Source organism: Hypanus sabinus, unplaced genomic scaffold (assembly GCF_030144855.1).
Source record: "Hypanus sabinus isolate sHypSab1 unplaced genomic scaffold, sHypSab1.hap1 scaffold_1934, whole genome shotgun sequence".
NCBI lineage: Eukaryota > Metazoa > Chordata > Chondrichthyes > Myliobatiformes > Dasyatidae > Hypanus > Hypanus sabinus.
In genome coordinates, this window is record NW_026780030.1 from 42,030 (window position 1) to 58,240 (window position 16,211).

General features: G+C 44.3%; 2 long non-coding RNA genes across 2 annotated transcripts; one reads left to right on the forward strand and one right to left on the reverse strand.

Moving 5' to 3' along the window:
• Positions 1 to 228: 228 nt before the first annotated feature.
• On the forward strand, positions 229 to 4,788 carry LOC132387519 (uncharacterized). The gene is made up of 3 exons (XR_009509917.1): positions 229 to 1,118; positions 2,542 to 3,216; positions 3,250 to 4,788. It is a non-coding gene; the product is annotated as an uncharacterized LOC132387519 (long non-coding RNA).
• Positions 4,789 to 6,138: 1,350 nt separating this feature from the next.
• Positions 6,139 to 13,113, reverse strand: LOC132387521 (uncharacterized). Its single transcript, XR_009509918.1, has 4 exons — positions 9,670 to 13,113; positions 8,335 to 8,448; positions 8,047 to 8,160; positions 6,139 to 7,467 (listed from the first exon to the last, which is right to left on the reverse strand). It is a non-coding gene; the product is annotated as an uncharacterized LOC132387521 (long non-coding RNA).
• Positions 13,114 to 16,211: the final 3,098 nt, after the last annotated feature.

Here is a 16,211-nt window from a genome sequence, read left to right on the forward strand (position 1 = left end):
CTTCCAAAATCCACTCCAATAAAACACTTTATCACCACTCTTTCCAAAATATAACTCAAGCGCTTGATTACTATACATTCCATAAGGTTACATAAATGAGACTTTTACGATATAGGCCCTTAACTAGAAGGATCAAATGGGGATCTACCAGGTTTTCAGGCACTACTATTTCCATTTTCCATGAGGAACGTAGATGCACAATTCAAATATTTAATATTTTACAAATGCAAATTATATACAATTACAATTTCAAATATCACTCTTTCCTGGAGACAGCAGACCTGCATTATTAATACACTTCTTAAATTCATACAAAGAAATCTCTCCATCAGTGATACTATCATTGCTGCAGCTGACTTCCAGCACATCAGAGTATTCACTGAAAAACATATCCCTACATTGTTTAATTTCTTCACTTAAATTATCCTGATTATGAATCTCAGCAAATGACCCAGCCAGTAACACAACCTTCCCTGTTTCAGTAACAATCATTTTGCCCTCAATAATCAACACTGGAATATTATGATCCCCACAAATCCCCCCATTTTCTAAATCATATCCCAAACAATTCCAAGTTTGATATCCCTTCCAATATTATCTCCATATAACCTCCAGTAAATCACCTACTTCCTCACCACGGCCTTTGCCCTTTTATTGTTGATAATGTCGCTCGGAGACTGATGCACCATCACATAAAAACTCACATTTCTCCCAATTTGCTTCCTGTCCCGTTATAAATCCAAATCCAAACTCATAAAGACTGGAAGGCTGACTGACGTTCACATAAACTAATCACCCTCTGAGTTCCCACTTGAGCGACAGGCACTGCAGCCAATGACAGCAGGGGTTAGTATTAAGTTTGAGCTGCGATAGGCTGAAGGAAATCGGCCCATGACCAGCCCCTCCTCTTCCGCTCCATCGCCATGCCGGAGATCAGCGAGTCGCTTCTGTCGGTGTCGCCGGCCTCGGCGCCCACAAGGACGGGTGTGATTCTCCTTCGCGCCTCGGTGGGTCTGTTTCGGTGACGTCGGTGGTGGCTGACGAAACATGCTTTGACAGGGAGCGAGCGAGGACAATGACCACAACTCCCACTGATGACGTTGTGGTGGTGTTTTGGGGTAAGGTATCAAAGCAAAATGGAGGAAAATGTAATGCATTACGTTTTCTGTACTGCGTCGTGCCTTCAATAAACAATTAAACTAAAAGAGAGATTCCAGCGAGAAATAGATAGAAAACAGAATAATACAGCACAGTACAGGCCCTTCGGCCCACAATGTTGTGCCGACCCTTAAACTCTGCCTCCCTAATCTTAAATTCCTCCATATATCTGTCTAGTAGTCTCTTAAACTTCACCAGTGTATCTGCCTCCACCAGTGACTCGGGCAGTGCATTCCACGCACCAACCACTCTCTGAGTATAAAATCATGCTCTCATATCCTCCTTGAATTTCCTCCCCTTACCTGAAAGCCATGTCCTCTTGTATTGAGCAGTGGTGCCCTGGGGAAGAGGCGCTGGCTGTCCACTCTATCTATTCCCCTTAATATCAACTATACCTCTATCATTTCTCCTCTCATCCCCCTTCTCTCCAGAGAGTAAAGCCCTAGCTCCCTTAATCTCTGATCATAATCCATACTCTCTAAACCAAGCAGCATTCTGGTAAGTCTCCTCTGTACCCTTTCCAGTGCTTCCACATCCTTCTTATAGTGAGGTGACCAGAACTGGACAGAGTACTCCCTGTGGCCCAACCAGAGTTTTATAGAGCTGCATCATTACATCGCAACTCGTAAACTCTATCCCTCGAGTTATGAAAGCTAACAACGCATAAGATTTCTTAACTACTCTGTCTACCTGTGAGGCAACTTTCAGGGATCTGTGTACATGTAGCCCCAGATCCCTCTGCTCCGCTGCACTGCGAAGTATCCTGCCATTTACTTTGTACTCTGCCTTGGAGTTTGTCCTTCCCAAGTGTACCACCTCACACTTCTCTGGGTCGAGCTCCATCTGCCAATTCTCAGCCCACTCCTGCATCCTATCAATGTCTCTCAGCAATCTTTGACAATCCTCTTCATTATCCACAACACCACCAATCTTTGTGTCTTCTGCAAACTTGCCAATCCATTCTTCTACCCCCACAACCAGGTCGTTAATAAAAATCACAAAAAGTAGGGGTCCCAGAACTGACCCTTGTGGGATACCACTAGTCACAACCCTCCAATCCAAATGTACTCCCTCCACCAGAACTCTCTGCTTTCTGCAGGCAAGCCAATTCTGAATCCACCTGGTCAAACATCCCTGGTTCCCATTCCTCCTGACTTTATGAATAAGCCTACCGTGTGTAACTTAATCAAATGCATTACTAAAATCCATGTAGATCACATCCACTGCACTACCCTCATCTATATGCCTGGTCACCTCTTAAAAGAACTCCATCAGGCTTTTTAGACACGATCTGTCCTTCAGAAAGCCATGCTGACTGTCACTGATCAGACCATGATTCTTTAAATGCCAATAAATCCTATCTTTCTGAATCTTTTCCAACAGCTTTCCCACCACAGATGTAAGGCTCAATGGTCTATAATTATCGGGACTATCCCTACTACCCTTTTTGAACAAGGGGACAACATTCGCCTCCCTCCAATACTCCGGTACAATTTCCGTGGACAATGAGGACATAATGATCTTCGCCAGAGGCTCAGCAATCTATTTCCTTGCCTTGGATGCAGAACTGGGAAGCGCAGATGGAGTTCAACACAGATAAAGAGGTTCATTTCTGCAGGTCAAATTTGAACAAAGAATATAATATTAATGGTAAGACTCTTGGCAGTGTGGACGGTCAGAGAGATCTTGGGGTCCATGTCCATGCGACACTCAAAGCTGCTGTGGAGGTTGGCAGTGTTGTTAGGAAGGGGTCTGGTGTGATGCCCTTCATCAACCGTGGGATTGAGTTCAAGAGCTGTGAGGTGATGTTGAAGCTATATTTCTCCAAACCTGTACATAAGTAATTGTACCCCAACACGGCAGGGCTATGGGGTTAGTTGGACCCCACTTGGGAGTCCTGTGTTCAGTTCTGGTGGCCTCACTAAAGGAAGGATGTGGGTACTATAGAGAGTGTAGAGTAGATTTACAAGGATGTTGCTCTTGGATTGGAGAGCATGCCTTATGAGAATAGATTGAGTGAACTTAGCCTTTCCTCCTTGGAGCGACGGAGGATGAGAGGTGACCTAATATAGGTGTATAAGATGATGAGAGGCTTTGACCATGTGGATAGCCAGAGGCATTTTCCAAGGCTTGAAGTGCCTAACACGTGGGGACGTAGTTTTAGCTGCTTAGAAGTCGGTACTGAGGGAATGTCAGGGGTAAGTTTCTTACACACAGAGTGGTGGGTGCGTGGAATGCACTGCCGGCAGCGATGGTGGAGGTGGATACAACAGGATATTTTAATAGACTCTTAGATAGCGTCATGGAGGTTAGAAACACAGAGGGCTATATGATCGGGAAATCCTAGGCAGCCTCTAGAGTAGGTTACATGGTCGGTACAACATTGTGGGCTGAAGAGCCTGTAATGTGCTGTAGATTTCTGTGTTCTGTGTCAAAGACAGGCAGAGGGATTAGTTTAAATGGACAGGAGGACAGCATGAAAAGGTTGGGCCGAAAGGCCTGTGTTAGTGCCGTAAGTGACGGGTTCTGTCCCAACCATCGACTCTAATCCCCTCAACAGATGCTGCCTGACATGATAACGTTCTTGAAAAGTTGCATTCAGTTCCGCTTAGCACTCCGTACAAAGGTTGTTTTGTGCTGGAAGAGTGCAGAGGAGATTCATCATGATTGAGGGGGCTTCTGTTCATAAGTCCATAAGGCATAGGAACAGAGTTAGGCCATTCAGCCCATTGAGTCAGCCACCTTTCCATCATGACTGATCCCAGATCGCACTCAATTCCAGATATTTGACCTCCCGCCATATCCTTTGATCCCCTGACCAATCAGGAAACGATCAACTTCCACCTTGAATATACCCACACACTCGGTCTCCACCGCAGTCTGTGGCAGAGCATTCCACAGATCCAATACTCTTGGCTAATTAAAAAAATAAGCTGCTTACCTCTGTTTGAAAAGGTGGCCCCTTAACTTTGTGGCTGTGCCCCACCACAGGAAATACCTTCTCCACATCCACCTTATCCAGTCCTTTCAACATTCGGTAGGTTTCAATGAGATGCCCCGCATTTTTCTGAGTTCCAGTGAGCACAGGGTCAAAGCTGCCAAGTGCTCCTCATATTTTAACCCCTTCATTCCCTTAATCATCTTTCTGAACTTCCTCTGGACTCTGTCCAACACATCATGTCTGAGATGTGGGGCCCAACACTGTTGACAATACTGCAAGTGTGGCCTGACTAGAGTCTTATAAAGCCTCAGCATTATCTCGTTGCTGTTATATTCATGGGGCGAGATTGGACTGTGTTGATCTACAGGGGGATCTTGGAATCCGAGATCATAACTCCCAGATAGTGGTTCCATTGTCAGGCAGTTATGTTGCAGTTGTATAAATCTCTAGTTTATCCACATCTGGAGAATTGCATTTGAAGACAGGAATAATGCGGAGGTTTTGGATGGTGAGAGGGAGAGGCTTAACAGGATGCTGCCTGGATAAAGTGAGACCGGACAATCTCGGGGAATTTTCTCCGGAGTGGCAGAGGCTGAGGGAGGTCTGACAGACGTTTACAGGAATGTGAGAGGCACAGACAGAGTGGGCAGCCGGGATTTTTTCTCTAAGGAGGAAATGTCCAATGCCAGTGGGCATGCACTTCAGGAGAAAGGGGGAACACATCCTCATTGGAACTTTTTGCAGTATTGAGGTATTTTGCGATTTAGTGTAATTTTGTCTTTTCTCTGCATAGCTGCTGTTGGGAAAAAAAACAATTAGAAAAGACAATGATGTTAAAAACTTGACTCAGAATGTTTAAAAAAGATTTGCGTTAAGTGACCAGGTCAATTGGTTCAGAACAACACAGTGAGCAGAAGGGCCTGTTCAAGGGCAAGTACAGCAAGCAGAGCAGGTAAACTGGATAAAGTGATCCCACTCAGAGAACAGACTGTGACGTCAGTGGATATATGTCGTCATCACAGTTCTCTCATGAAAGACACCTCACTGCTTGATAAAATGAAGTTTGTGATGTTTATGACTAATGTGGTGAATTGTACTGCTAAGGCATCTCACCCTACTGAGGAAATTAAAATTGTTGTGAAAGCTGCAGAAAGGTATCTTGGTGTAACTGGTGTTCTGTGGGAAGCTGTAAATGAAGCTCTGAGTTGTGGGGGTTTCTGCATCCCAGTCTACTTGTGAAGATATGTAATGGGATTGAAATATTGAAGTGAAATGCAAGAAGCCTGATTTTACATGGTCAACACTTTCAGCAGTTTATTTCTGGTTTGTCAGATTCTTCCGATGTTATATCTGTTCAGGAAACCTGCACATTTTAAGTTTTATTCCTGTGCAGGATTATTTTGTCGTTTGGCTTGACAGGTTAGTTTGTTTTTAGTTTTCGTTGCCTGGGTTCTTATCATGCTTGAAATATGTGCTTGTTGGGTTATGCAAAACATCCCACTGTCGTGTTCTTGGTAACCCCACCTTGTTTCTGTCAATGCCTTTATTTGATTATAGAATACACGATTTAATGAAGTCTGAGAATTTGTTGGTTCAGTGTACATTAAGGAAATTATTGCCAAAGTTTAACCATTTTCCAGAGGATCAAAATATAATTTCACTGGGATTGTAGATGTTGCTGTCTTATGCGTGAATTATTGGTAACGATAAAGAAACGACCTACAAGCTATTTATCAGGATTTACAACAGAATCGCTTGTCATCAATTCGTGCTTACAGTGGGTGAGGAATTTTTTCCATGCAAAGTTGTAATTTGTTCAGATTCCCTTTCGGTTTTCAAGAGTCTTAAAACAGGTCATTCTCGCAGTAGGTCAGATTTACTGCTGGAAACTCATCAAACATTGTTTCATATTCAAAGGACTGGATTTGCGGTGTGCATTGATTTCGGGTGCATGAAGACACAGTGAGCAGTCGGGTCCTGAGGAGTCGGTAGAAGAGAGGGATCTGGGAACACAGATACATAATGACTTGAAAGTGGCGTCACAGGTAGATAGAGTCGAAATGAGAGCTTTTGGCACATTGGACTTCATAAATCAAAGTACTGACTACAGGAGATGAGATGTTATGTTGAAGTTGTATAAGACGTTGGTCAGGCCTAATCTGGAGTATTGTGTGTAGTTTTTGTTACCGGCCTGAAGGAAAATTATCAACAAAATACAAAGAGTGCAGAGAAATTTACAATACGTTTGCTGGGACTTGAGGACTTGAGCTTTAGTAAAAGGTAAGGACTTTATTGCCTTTAGTTTTGGAAAATGAAGGGGGATTTTGCAGATTTATATAACGTTATGAGTGTTGTTCACAGGGTAAATGGAGGCAGGATTTTTCCTCTGAGGTTGGGTGAGATGGGAACTGGAAGTTGCAGTTTAAGGGTGAAAGGTGAAATATTTAAGAGGAACCTGAGTGGGATCTCCTTAACTCAGAGGGTGGTGAGGATGAGGAACAGCTGCCAGTAGAAGTTATGGATTTCATTGTAGAAAAGTTTGGATCAGGGGTATTGAGTGCGATGGTCCAGCTGCGGTTATGGGACTCGGCAAAATAATAATTCGGTACGGACTAAGTGGGAAAAAGTGTTTGTTTGTTTGTAAAAGTGCTCTCTGACTCCATTTAAAGTGTCGATGAAAGGGAATTGGTGGGGGCTGTTGTCGGGAAGCAAACGATGTGCTTTCAGGATTTCCTGCTGGGGACAAAAGTAAATTGATACTGGACATCCATGGTCAAAGTGTGGCAATCAGAGCCAGGGATTGTAAAGTTGTAAAATATCTTTTTCCTCCTCTTTGGCTCAAACTCTCCCCACTTTCCTGCCCCCATTTTCACCCCTTCCCACTTTTGCCACCTCTGCTTCCCCATTTCCTCACTGTCTCTTTCTCTCCATCTCTTGTCTCCCACTCCCTCATTCTCTCTTCCTCCTCCCACCTCACCTATTTCCTTCTCTTCCACACACACTCTCTCTCTCCTCTCTTCATCTGTTCCCTTCCCCACTGACACACCCTTGTTCTCAGCACATTCCTCCCTACCCTACCCACTCATTCACTCACTCCCCTTCTTCTCCCCTTATAATCTCTTTCACCCTTTCTACCGAACGCTTCCCCTACCTCTCACCCTCACCCCAATTCCTCCTTTACTGCAGCTCGTTTTCCCGAGCACCCACCCGTCCCCACGTCCCCCACCCCGCACTGTGATGACGATTGACTCGCACAGTGAATTGTCTGATGTTGTGCAATTCTTCGTTGTTTGGACAGTGACAATGTTTTCTCAGAAGACGAAGGGGTGTGGTTTCCGGGAGAGGCCAGTTTGTTCCCTTTTTGTGTGCTACAGAAGAGGCGGGGGAGGGGAGTGTGGAGGAGAGAGGGAGAGACTAAATATATATAGCCTCAATCTCTTTCTCCCTGTCCTCCTCTCTTCATCCATTCTCAGCCACACTGCCCCACTGTTTCCTCCACACATTCCTCCGTAATCTTCCCCCTTTTCTGTCACCCGTTTCCCCGCCACACACCCATCCGCACATCCACCAACCCGCACTGTGATGACGGTTGACTCGCACAGTGAATTATAAATGTTGTGTAATTCTTCGTTGTTTGGAAAGCAGCAATGTTCTCTCAGAAGACGAAGGGGTGTGGTTTCCGGGAGAGGCCAGTTTGTTCCCTTTTCGTGTGCTACAGAAGAGGCGGGGGAGGGGAGTGTGGAGGAGAGAGGGAGAGACTAAATATATATAGCCTCAATCTCTTTCTCCCTGTCCTCCTCTCTTCATCCATTCTCATCCACACTGCCCCACTCTTTCCTCCACACATTCCTCCGTAATCTTCCCCCTTTTCTGTCGCCTGTTTCCTCACCACCCCCCCCCACCGTCCCCACATCCCCCACCCCGCACTGTGATGACGGTTGACTTACACAGTGAATTATAGATGTTGTGTAATTCTTCATTGTTTGGAAAGCAGCAATGTTCTCTCAGAAGACGAAGGGGTGTGGTTTCCGGGAGAGGCCAGTTTGTTCCCTTTTTGTGTGCTACAGAAGAGGCGGGGGAGGGGAGTGTGGAGGAGAGAGAGAGAGAGACTAAATATATATAGCCTCAATCTCTTTCCTCCACACTCCCCTCCCCCTTTTCTGTCGCCTGTTTCCTCACCACCCCCCCCCCGTCCCCACATCCCCCACCCCGCACTGTGATGACGGTTGACTTACACAGTGAATTATAGATGTTGTGTAATTCTTCATTGTTTGGAAAGCAGCAATGTTCTCTCAGAAGACGAAGGGGTGTGGTTTCCGGGAGAGGCCAGTTTGTTCCCTTTTTGTGTGCTACAAAATAGGCGGGGGGGGGGTGGGAGGGAAAGTGGAGTAGATGGGATAGCCGTGTGTTCTCAGTAGCTACGCCGTCACGACAAAGACCGAGCGCCGTCTGCGAACTGGTCTCTGACACAAACACACACAGACGCACAAAGAGACAGACAGACACATAGACGGACACATATGAACACACAGAGATTCAGACATACAGAAATACTTTAAAAATGAATGCAGTTTGCATTTTCAACGTTTTAAGATGGAGGCAGCTATTTTGTGAACTGTTTGAAATGATTCTTGCTCTGGGATAATCTGGTGTGCTTGTGGGGATGTCAGCGGGTTTGGGGGTTCACATGGACATGGGTCTGCACTTTGATTTGCAAATGTACGAAGGTTTCAGGGCATGTTGGTGAATATGGATTTTGGAGTGTCGGTGAATTTGGGGGTGCACACTGCTCTGGGCATTTGAGGGTGTACGGGGATTTGGGAGTATTTAGGGCTGTGCACAGATTTGGGTGTCTCAGCGGATTTGGGGTTGCACACGGATTTGGGGAATCCTTCGATTTAGGGGTGTAATGAATCTTAAGGCCTTATCAGTTATAGAAACTTCAAGAACAAATGCACTTTGAAATTTCAACTTTGTTCTTGCCATTAGGTTTGAGGTGGAGGCAGCTGTTTTGAGAAGTGTTTGAAATCATTCTTGCTCTATGATCATCTAATGTGCATGTGGGAAGTCAGCGATTTTCGGGTGCGCACAGATATGTGTATGTGCGTGGATTTCGGGGTGCCGGCAGGTTTGGGATCAGCATGGATTTGTCGATGCACACTGATTGGGGGGGGGGGGACGGACCCTGAGTTGGGGTTTGCGGAAGTGCACAGATGTGGCAGTGCACACAGATTTGCAGATATGGGAATCCCGTTGGATTTTGATGTGTTTTGAATCTCGAGGTTGTTTCATTGGCATATTGTTTAATAATAAATGCAACCTTAACTTCGACCTCTGTTCTTGCCATTTTTTTTCAAGTTGGAGGCAGATATTTTGAGAACCGGTTGAAATGAATGATTCTTGCTCTGGGTGCATCTAATGTGCATGTGGGAGAGTCTGTTAATTTGGAGCTGTGAAGAGTCTCAAAGCAGATTTACAGTGGCAGCATATTCAATTGATCAGTCACCTTTGTTCGGACAGACCACATATGGTCTAAATATTAACTCATTAATGTAATCACAATCTCTCACCGTGGGCATTGCGCCGGTCAGACGTTATCAGGTGATGAGCCGGTGAAATATCCGGTCACCTCGGGGCTTCAGTTCATTAATAAAGCCGCGTCCTGAGCACACGGCAGAGGCGGCCGCAGTGTCTCCGGTCCGGGCTCCAGCTCCTCACATTCACCGCCTCATCTCCCAGGTGTTTCCAAGGTGAGGACATGTTCGGCACAGCAACCTCCTGTTTTGTGCCGGAGGTTTCTATGTTTATTCCCGGGCGGATTGTCCCACCGACCGGCAGTTGCGGGAGGATACGAGTGTGTGTGTGTGGGACGCGGCAGAACACCAGCCTGGAAACTCGGTATCTCATTGGATCTGTCAAATGGCAGTCACAGAATTACTCGTGAATACCGCTCGACCATTGGTCTGCAGATATGCCCATCAATTCCCGTTCCCGCCCACCGAACTCGCAGCCCGACGTTGCCAGAAAGTGGCGGAGATCTAGTCGACACGTACAAACAAGATGGAGGAACTCAGCAAGTCGGGAAGCAACATTTCAGTGCGAGACCCTTCGTCAGGACCACTTTGATGACGACGGTCTAGCCGGATGCTGGTTGGCTAATCCATTGTCAATCACCAGTCTCCGCCTTCTCTTTGAATAATTGGCTGACGTGGAGAACGAGGGCGGGGTTTGTATAAACAACGGCGGACACTCCAATTTAAAGCTGCATTCCGGACACGAACTGGACTGGAGTGTGGTGTAGAGAATTGGGACAGAAAACCCTCACTGCTTCCTTTTTCAAATGAAACCTAAGTTACCCCCCGAAAAGTCCTATAGATTGTACGTAACAAAACACGATAGAGTGAGTTAAATTAAAATTATTGACATTTTTAAAATGAGATCTACATACCCAGAATGATGCTTCCCAACACGAACAAAGGCATACAGTAATTAAGCATAGTGTGTCAAATTCTAAGGCGTGTCAATGTAATTCCTTACCTTCTTGTGTCATCCACAAACTTCCATAAACAAGTATGTATTCTGTAAAGGTGTCTCCATTGATGCCCTTTATCCCACCAATCTTGATTTAATTATTAATCCAACAACCCCTCAATTTCTGATGTGCTATTTGGAATTTTAACAGCTTTTGTTACTGATCCGCAGTGTGCAGGGACCCATAAAAAGTGGAAATATAAACCAATACTCTGCGTCTGAAATAATGTTTGATTAGATTCCAACAGTAAATCTGTCCTACTGCAAGAACTACCTGTTTTAAGACTCATCAAAACCGAACAGGCATCTGAACAAATGGCAACTTACATGAACAAAAGCCTCAAATGATGGAAACAAATTCTACTATATATACTGATAAATGGTTGGTAAATTGTTTCTTTATCGTTACTTGTAATTCATGAACAAAAAACGGCCACACCATCATCCCGGTTAAGTTATCTTTTGATTCTTCTGCAGCAATGTTTAACATATCATAATAATTTTCCACAATATACTGCCGAACTAAGATTGTCAAGCAGAACAGTATCCTGAGCCCTCATTAAGTTGTGTAACCTAAAATAAACTAAAAGTTTGAGAAAAAGTATGTGGGGTTACCAAGAACGCGACAGTGGGACACATTGCATAATCCAACAAACCCATATTCCCAGCGTGATTAGAACAAGCTGTGTGAACTGACAGCCAGAATCTCTCACCTGCGGGAAACAAAATAAAGTAACGTTTTGTGCTTTGTGGATCCCTGGTTGATGGAGGAGACACCGGACCACGCCATCGAACCCTTTGGGTTCTCCCTGTTCCCTGTGGACATCGAGAATGTTGTTCTCCAGAAATCGGTCAATCTTGTTTCTTTATCGTTACCTGTAATCTGGGCACAAAAACAGCCACACCAACAGTCCAGTTAAATTATATTTTGATCCTTCTGTAAAATGGTTAACATATCACAATAAATTTCCTTAATATACCAATGAACTAACAGATTCTCAGGCATAACAAAATCCTGAGACTTTATTAAATCGGGTGCCCCAAAATCAATAAAGGCATTAAAAAACAAACAAGTTGGGGTTACCGGGAATGCCACAGTGGAACATATTGCATAATTCAACGAACCCACATTCCCAGTGTAAGAAGAACCCAAGCACACAAAACTATAACACTCTTCTTGTGATGTTCCCAACTGTCCTCCGACACACCTCCAACAGGATGATCATTTATTTGCTCCTTCAAATTAATCCAGTACATTGACATTAAAGTCAATCTCCGCAAAATCAATCAGTAAACCTGAAACAGGAGACGGCCTTACTGCACCACAACAGAATCTTAAAGCCTGTGCTTGTATCACAGCCAAACATTTGAAAGTTGGAGATGAAGCTGATCCATGTACCACAGAATCAAGACATGATCTAATGAAACAAATGTAAATGGTCAGCAGAGATTTTCATGTCGCACCCGAAGAATATCCACAGAGACACCGAGAATATTTATTGCTCCTTTATATTTATCAATTAGTTTACTGATACGGTGCTTCCATGTCAGCTCATTGTGCATCCACCTGCCACTTCTCACCACTGACACGTCTTCTATTAATCCTGTTTATAAAACACTCGACTTTATTTTTTTGCCACTGAGAGCTTAAGTCCCATCGATTAGCCAACTGATTAATTGCTAATGGCATCCTATATACAGTTAAATTGACATTTCTAACTCCAATCCATAAAACTCCATCATCTAAGTAGTGATTTCCCCACCCCTGTACCTATCTTAGAGAAAATAGTATTAATTATAATAAGAAATAAGAAATACTGTCTTGCGGGATCCCAATCTCTATCTCAGAAACCCGTGTATAACTTGCCCACCGGCACCTGCACAAGGCGTCGAAATGAAAAAAAAGCTCATAAAACTTTACAGACTTTAACTATGATTAAAAGGCCTGTGTAAGAGCTAAGAAACCGGCATATAAGTAGTGAAACAGGGATTTCAGCTCATTATTATATCCCAGTTATCTGCCTTCTCCAATTCAGCGTTTGGTCTATTGCCTTCTCTGCTTTGGTGATTCAAATGTTCAAAGAGATGGTTTTTACATACCTGCCTGCAACATGTCCTCCGTCATTATGTTCCTGATGGTAACCTTATGAGGCAATTATTCCTCAGATCCCCTCTAAACCTCACACTCTTCTTAAAACTCTCCTTGTTATTCAGGCCTCTGTCTGGAATCACAGAGTACCAATGAACAGAAAGTGTGGTTCCTTCCAGATGGTCCATGCCCACTTGAATTCGCTCCATTTGCCTGCGTCTAGCCCATAACCCTGCGATCAGGTACTATCCATTAGCCTGTAAAGATATCCTTTAAACCCTCTAGCTGAACTCAACCATACCACTTTCTATAGTCGCTCCTTCCACATCCCCATCATTGTCTGTGGATAAAATGACCCTTTTAGTCTTTCTTCTCTTACGTAAAATCTATCCCCTTGAGTCCCCTTGTGCTTGAAAAGGCGGTCTACATTTATATTATCGATGCACCTCCTGTTCCTTGTCTTCTTTAAGATCACCTCTCAACGTTGGATGCTCCAGGAGAACATTGTTCCCACCAATGCGGTCTCTCCTTTTACCTCAGCCCACCCCATACATTCTGATGAATCTCCAGAGCAATTAAACATGACACCAGAAGTTTACACTTTTCAAGCTTTTCAAACAATTCATGTTTTAAGAAGTCCTTCCAAGAGTTCTGTTCAGTACTTTCCTAATATCGACAGGTATCCCACTGGATGCCTTCATTCTATTTACCTGTCTCAACACCTTTAGGTACCGCTGTACCTCTGCGTCAATGCTACGCCTTCTGCAAGAAATTCAGAAGGCGCAGGATAGATACAACCCGAAGAAGAAGTATTTTAAAGGGAGGATGAGGCAAAACAAAAGAAGGGGCATAGAATATAGCAACTATTTGTAGAAAGCTCGAGGAATGGAAAGCTTTTATAACTCGACAGTATCGACGTTCAGAAGTTCAAAGTACACTTATTATCAATGTATATATACTGCATACAACCTTGAGACTCGTCTCCATACCGGCAGCCACAAAACAAAGAAATCACATAGAACTTATTAAAGAAAGAAGACCGTCAAACACCCGATGTGCAGAAAAAAGAAACAGATCTTGTAGACAACAAAAGTCAGCACATAACATATTGAACTGAAGTTCTCGATAGTGAGTTAAAAGCCACCGAACCAGGCATCACTGTAGCCGATTCAGGAGCCCGTTTATTGCAGACCAGCGCAGAGACAAGTAAACCCCGCAGTGCTGTGATCTGAACTTACCTGTCCTGTCCTCCAGCCCCCACACCCTGACATTTTCAGTCTGCCCTCGTACTTCAACCTCCTGAATCCCAGGTCATTCCACGCCTCTGGTTCTGGCCCTGCCGCGTCATGACGCTCTCCCCCATCTCAATGCGGAATGCAAAGAAAACAGAGCAGTGAGAACAGAGACGATGATATAATATCAGGGTAATCTAGGCAGTAACATGAAAGAGGAAACCAGAAATCCCTTTTTTCAGATATTCCTCACAAAACGTACAAGAGAGGTAAAGTGGATACCAGACAACTGTAAAATGATGCTGGAGAGGGAGCAAAGCTGAACAAAAAATAGCAGATCAAGTCAATGTTATTTTGCGTTAGTCTTCAACATGGAAGACAGCAGCAGAACACATGAACACCGGAATATCAGACAATAGAGATGTGTGATTATTTCTCCCTCCCTCCTTTCTTAAAAAGTGGGATAACATTAGCCATTCTCCAATGCTCAGGAACTGATCCTGAATCTAAGGAACAATGGAAAATGATTACAAATGCATCCGCAATTTCCAGGGCCACCTCCTTTAGTACCCTAGGATGCAGACCATCTGGACCTGGGGATTTGTCAGCCTTCAGTCCCATCAGTCTACTCATCACCGTTACCTTCCTAATGTCAATCTGTTTCATTTCCTCAGTTACTCTATGTCCTTGGCCCATCCATACATCTGGGAGATTGCTTGTGTCTTCCTTAGTGAAGACAGATCTAAAGTACTTATTAAATTCATCTACTATTTCTCTGTTTCCCATAACAATTTCACCCAATTCATTCTTCAAGGGCCCAACATTGTTCATAACTATCTTCTTTCTCTTCACATACCTAAAAAAGCTTTTGCTATCCTCCTTTATATTCATGGCTAGCTTGTGTTCGTACCTCATTTTTTCTCCCCGTATTGCCTTTTTAGTTAAGTTCTGTTGTTCATTAAAAAGGTCCCAATCATCTGTCCTCCCACTCACCTTAGCTCTGTCATACTTCCTTTTTTAATGCTATGCAATCTCTGACGTCCATTGTCAAGCACTGTGGCCCCTTTCCCCCCTTTGAATCTTTCCTTCTCCGGGGGATGAACTGATTTTGCACCTTGTGCATTATTCCCAAGAATACCTGCCATTGCTGCTCCACTGTCTTTTCTGCTAGGATATCCGTGCAGTTAACTTTGGCCAGCTCCTCCCTCATGTCTCCATAGTCTTCTTTGTTCAACTGCAACACAGACACTTGCAAGCTGCCCTTATCGTTCTCAAATTAAAAACTTATATTATGGTCACTACCTCCTCATGGCTCCTTTACTTCAAGATCGCTTCTCAAATCCTGTTCATTACATAACACTAAATCCAGAATAGCCTTGTCCCTGGTCGGCTCTCGTACAAGCTGTTCCAAGAATGCATCCTATAGGCACTGTACAAACTCCCTATCCTGGGGTTCAGCACCAACCTGATTCTACCAGTTCACCTGCATCTTGAAATCCCCCATAACTACTGCGACATTACCTTTGCCACATGCCAATGTTAACTCCCTATTCAACTTGCACCCAATATCCATGCTACTGTTTGGTGGACTGTAGACAACACCCATTAGGGTCCTTTTGCCCTTACTTTTCCTCAGTTCTATCCACACAGTCTCCACTTCTCCTCATTCTATGTCCCCCCTTGCAAAGGACTGAATCTCATTCCTCACCAACAGGGCCACCCCACCCCCTCCGCCCACATTTCTGTCCCTACGACAGCACGTATACCCTTGTACATTCATTTCCCAGGTCTGATCTCCCTGCAGTCATGTCTCCGTTATTCCAACAACATCATAGTTACCCATTCGCACCTGGGCTTCAAGCTCATCCGCCTTATTTCTGACACTTTATGCATTCAGATATAGAATTTTTACCCCATTTCTCCTCTCTCAGTTTGAATCGCTGCCTATTGTGTTTAACCCAGCTCCCCGAACTCCCATCGGGCTATACGCCCCTAGAATTTTGTTGTCCTTCCTAAATTTACTTATTCTTTCTGCACATTTAACTCCATGTTCCGTTAGACCATCCCTCTGTACATGTGTCCTCCTTAACACTTATTCCGCCTCACCTTTCTCTACTATTCACTTAATATTCCGGAACCGTGTAGTCCCCACCTGTCCTTTATTCTTCATCTCGCTATCCTGTCTCACATTCTGGATCCCCGCCACCTGCAAATTTAGTTTAACCCCCCCCCCCCCCCCCAAGAAGCACTAGCAAACTTC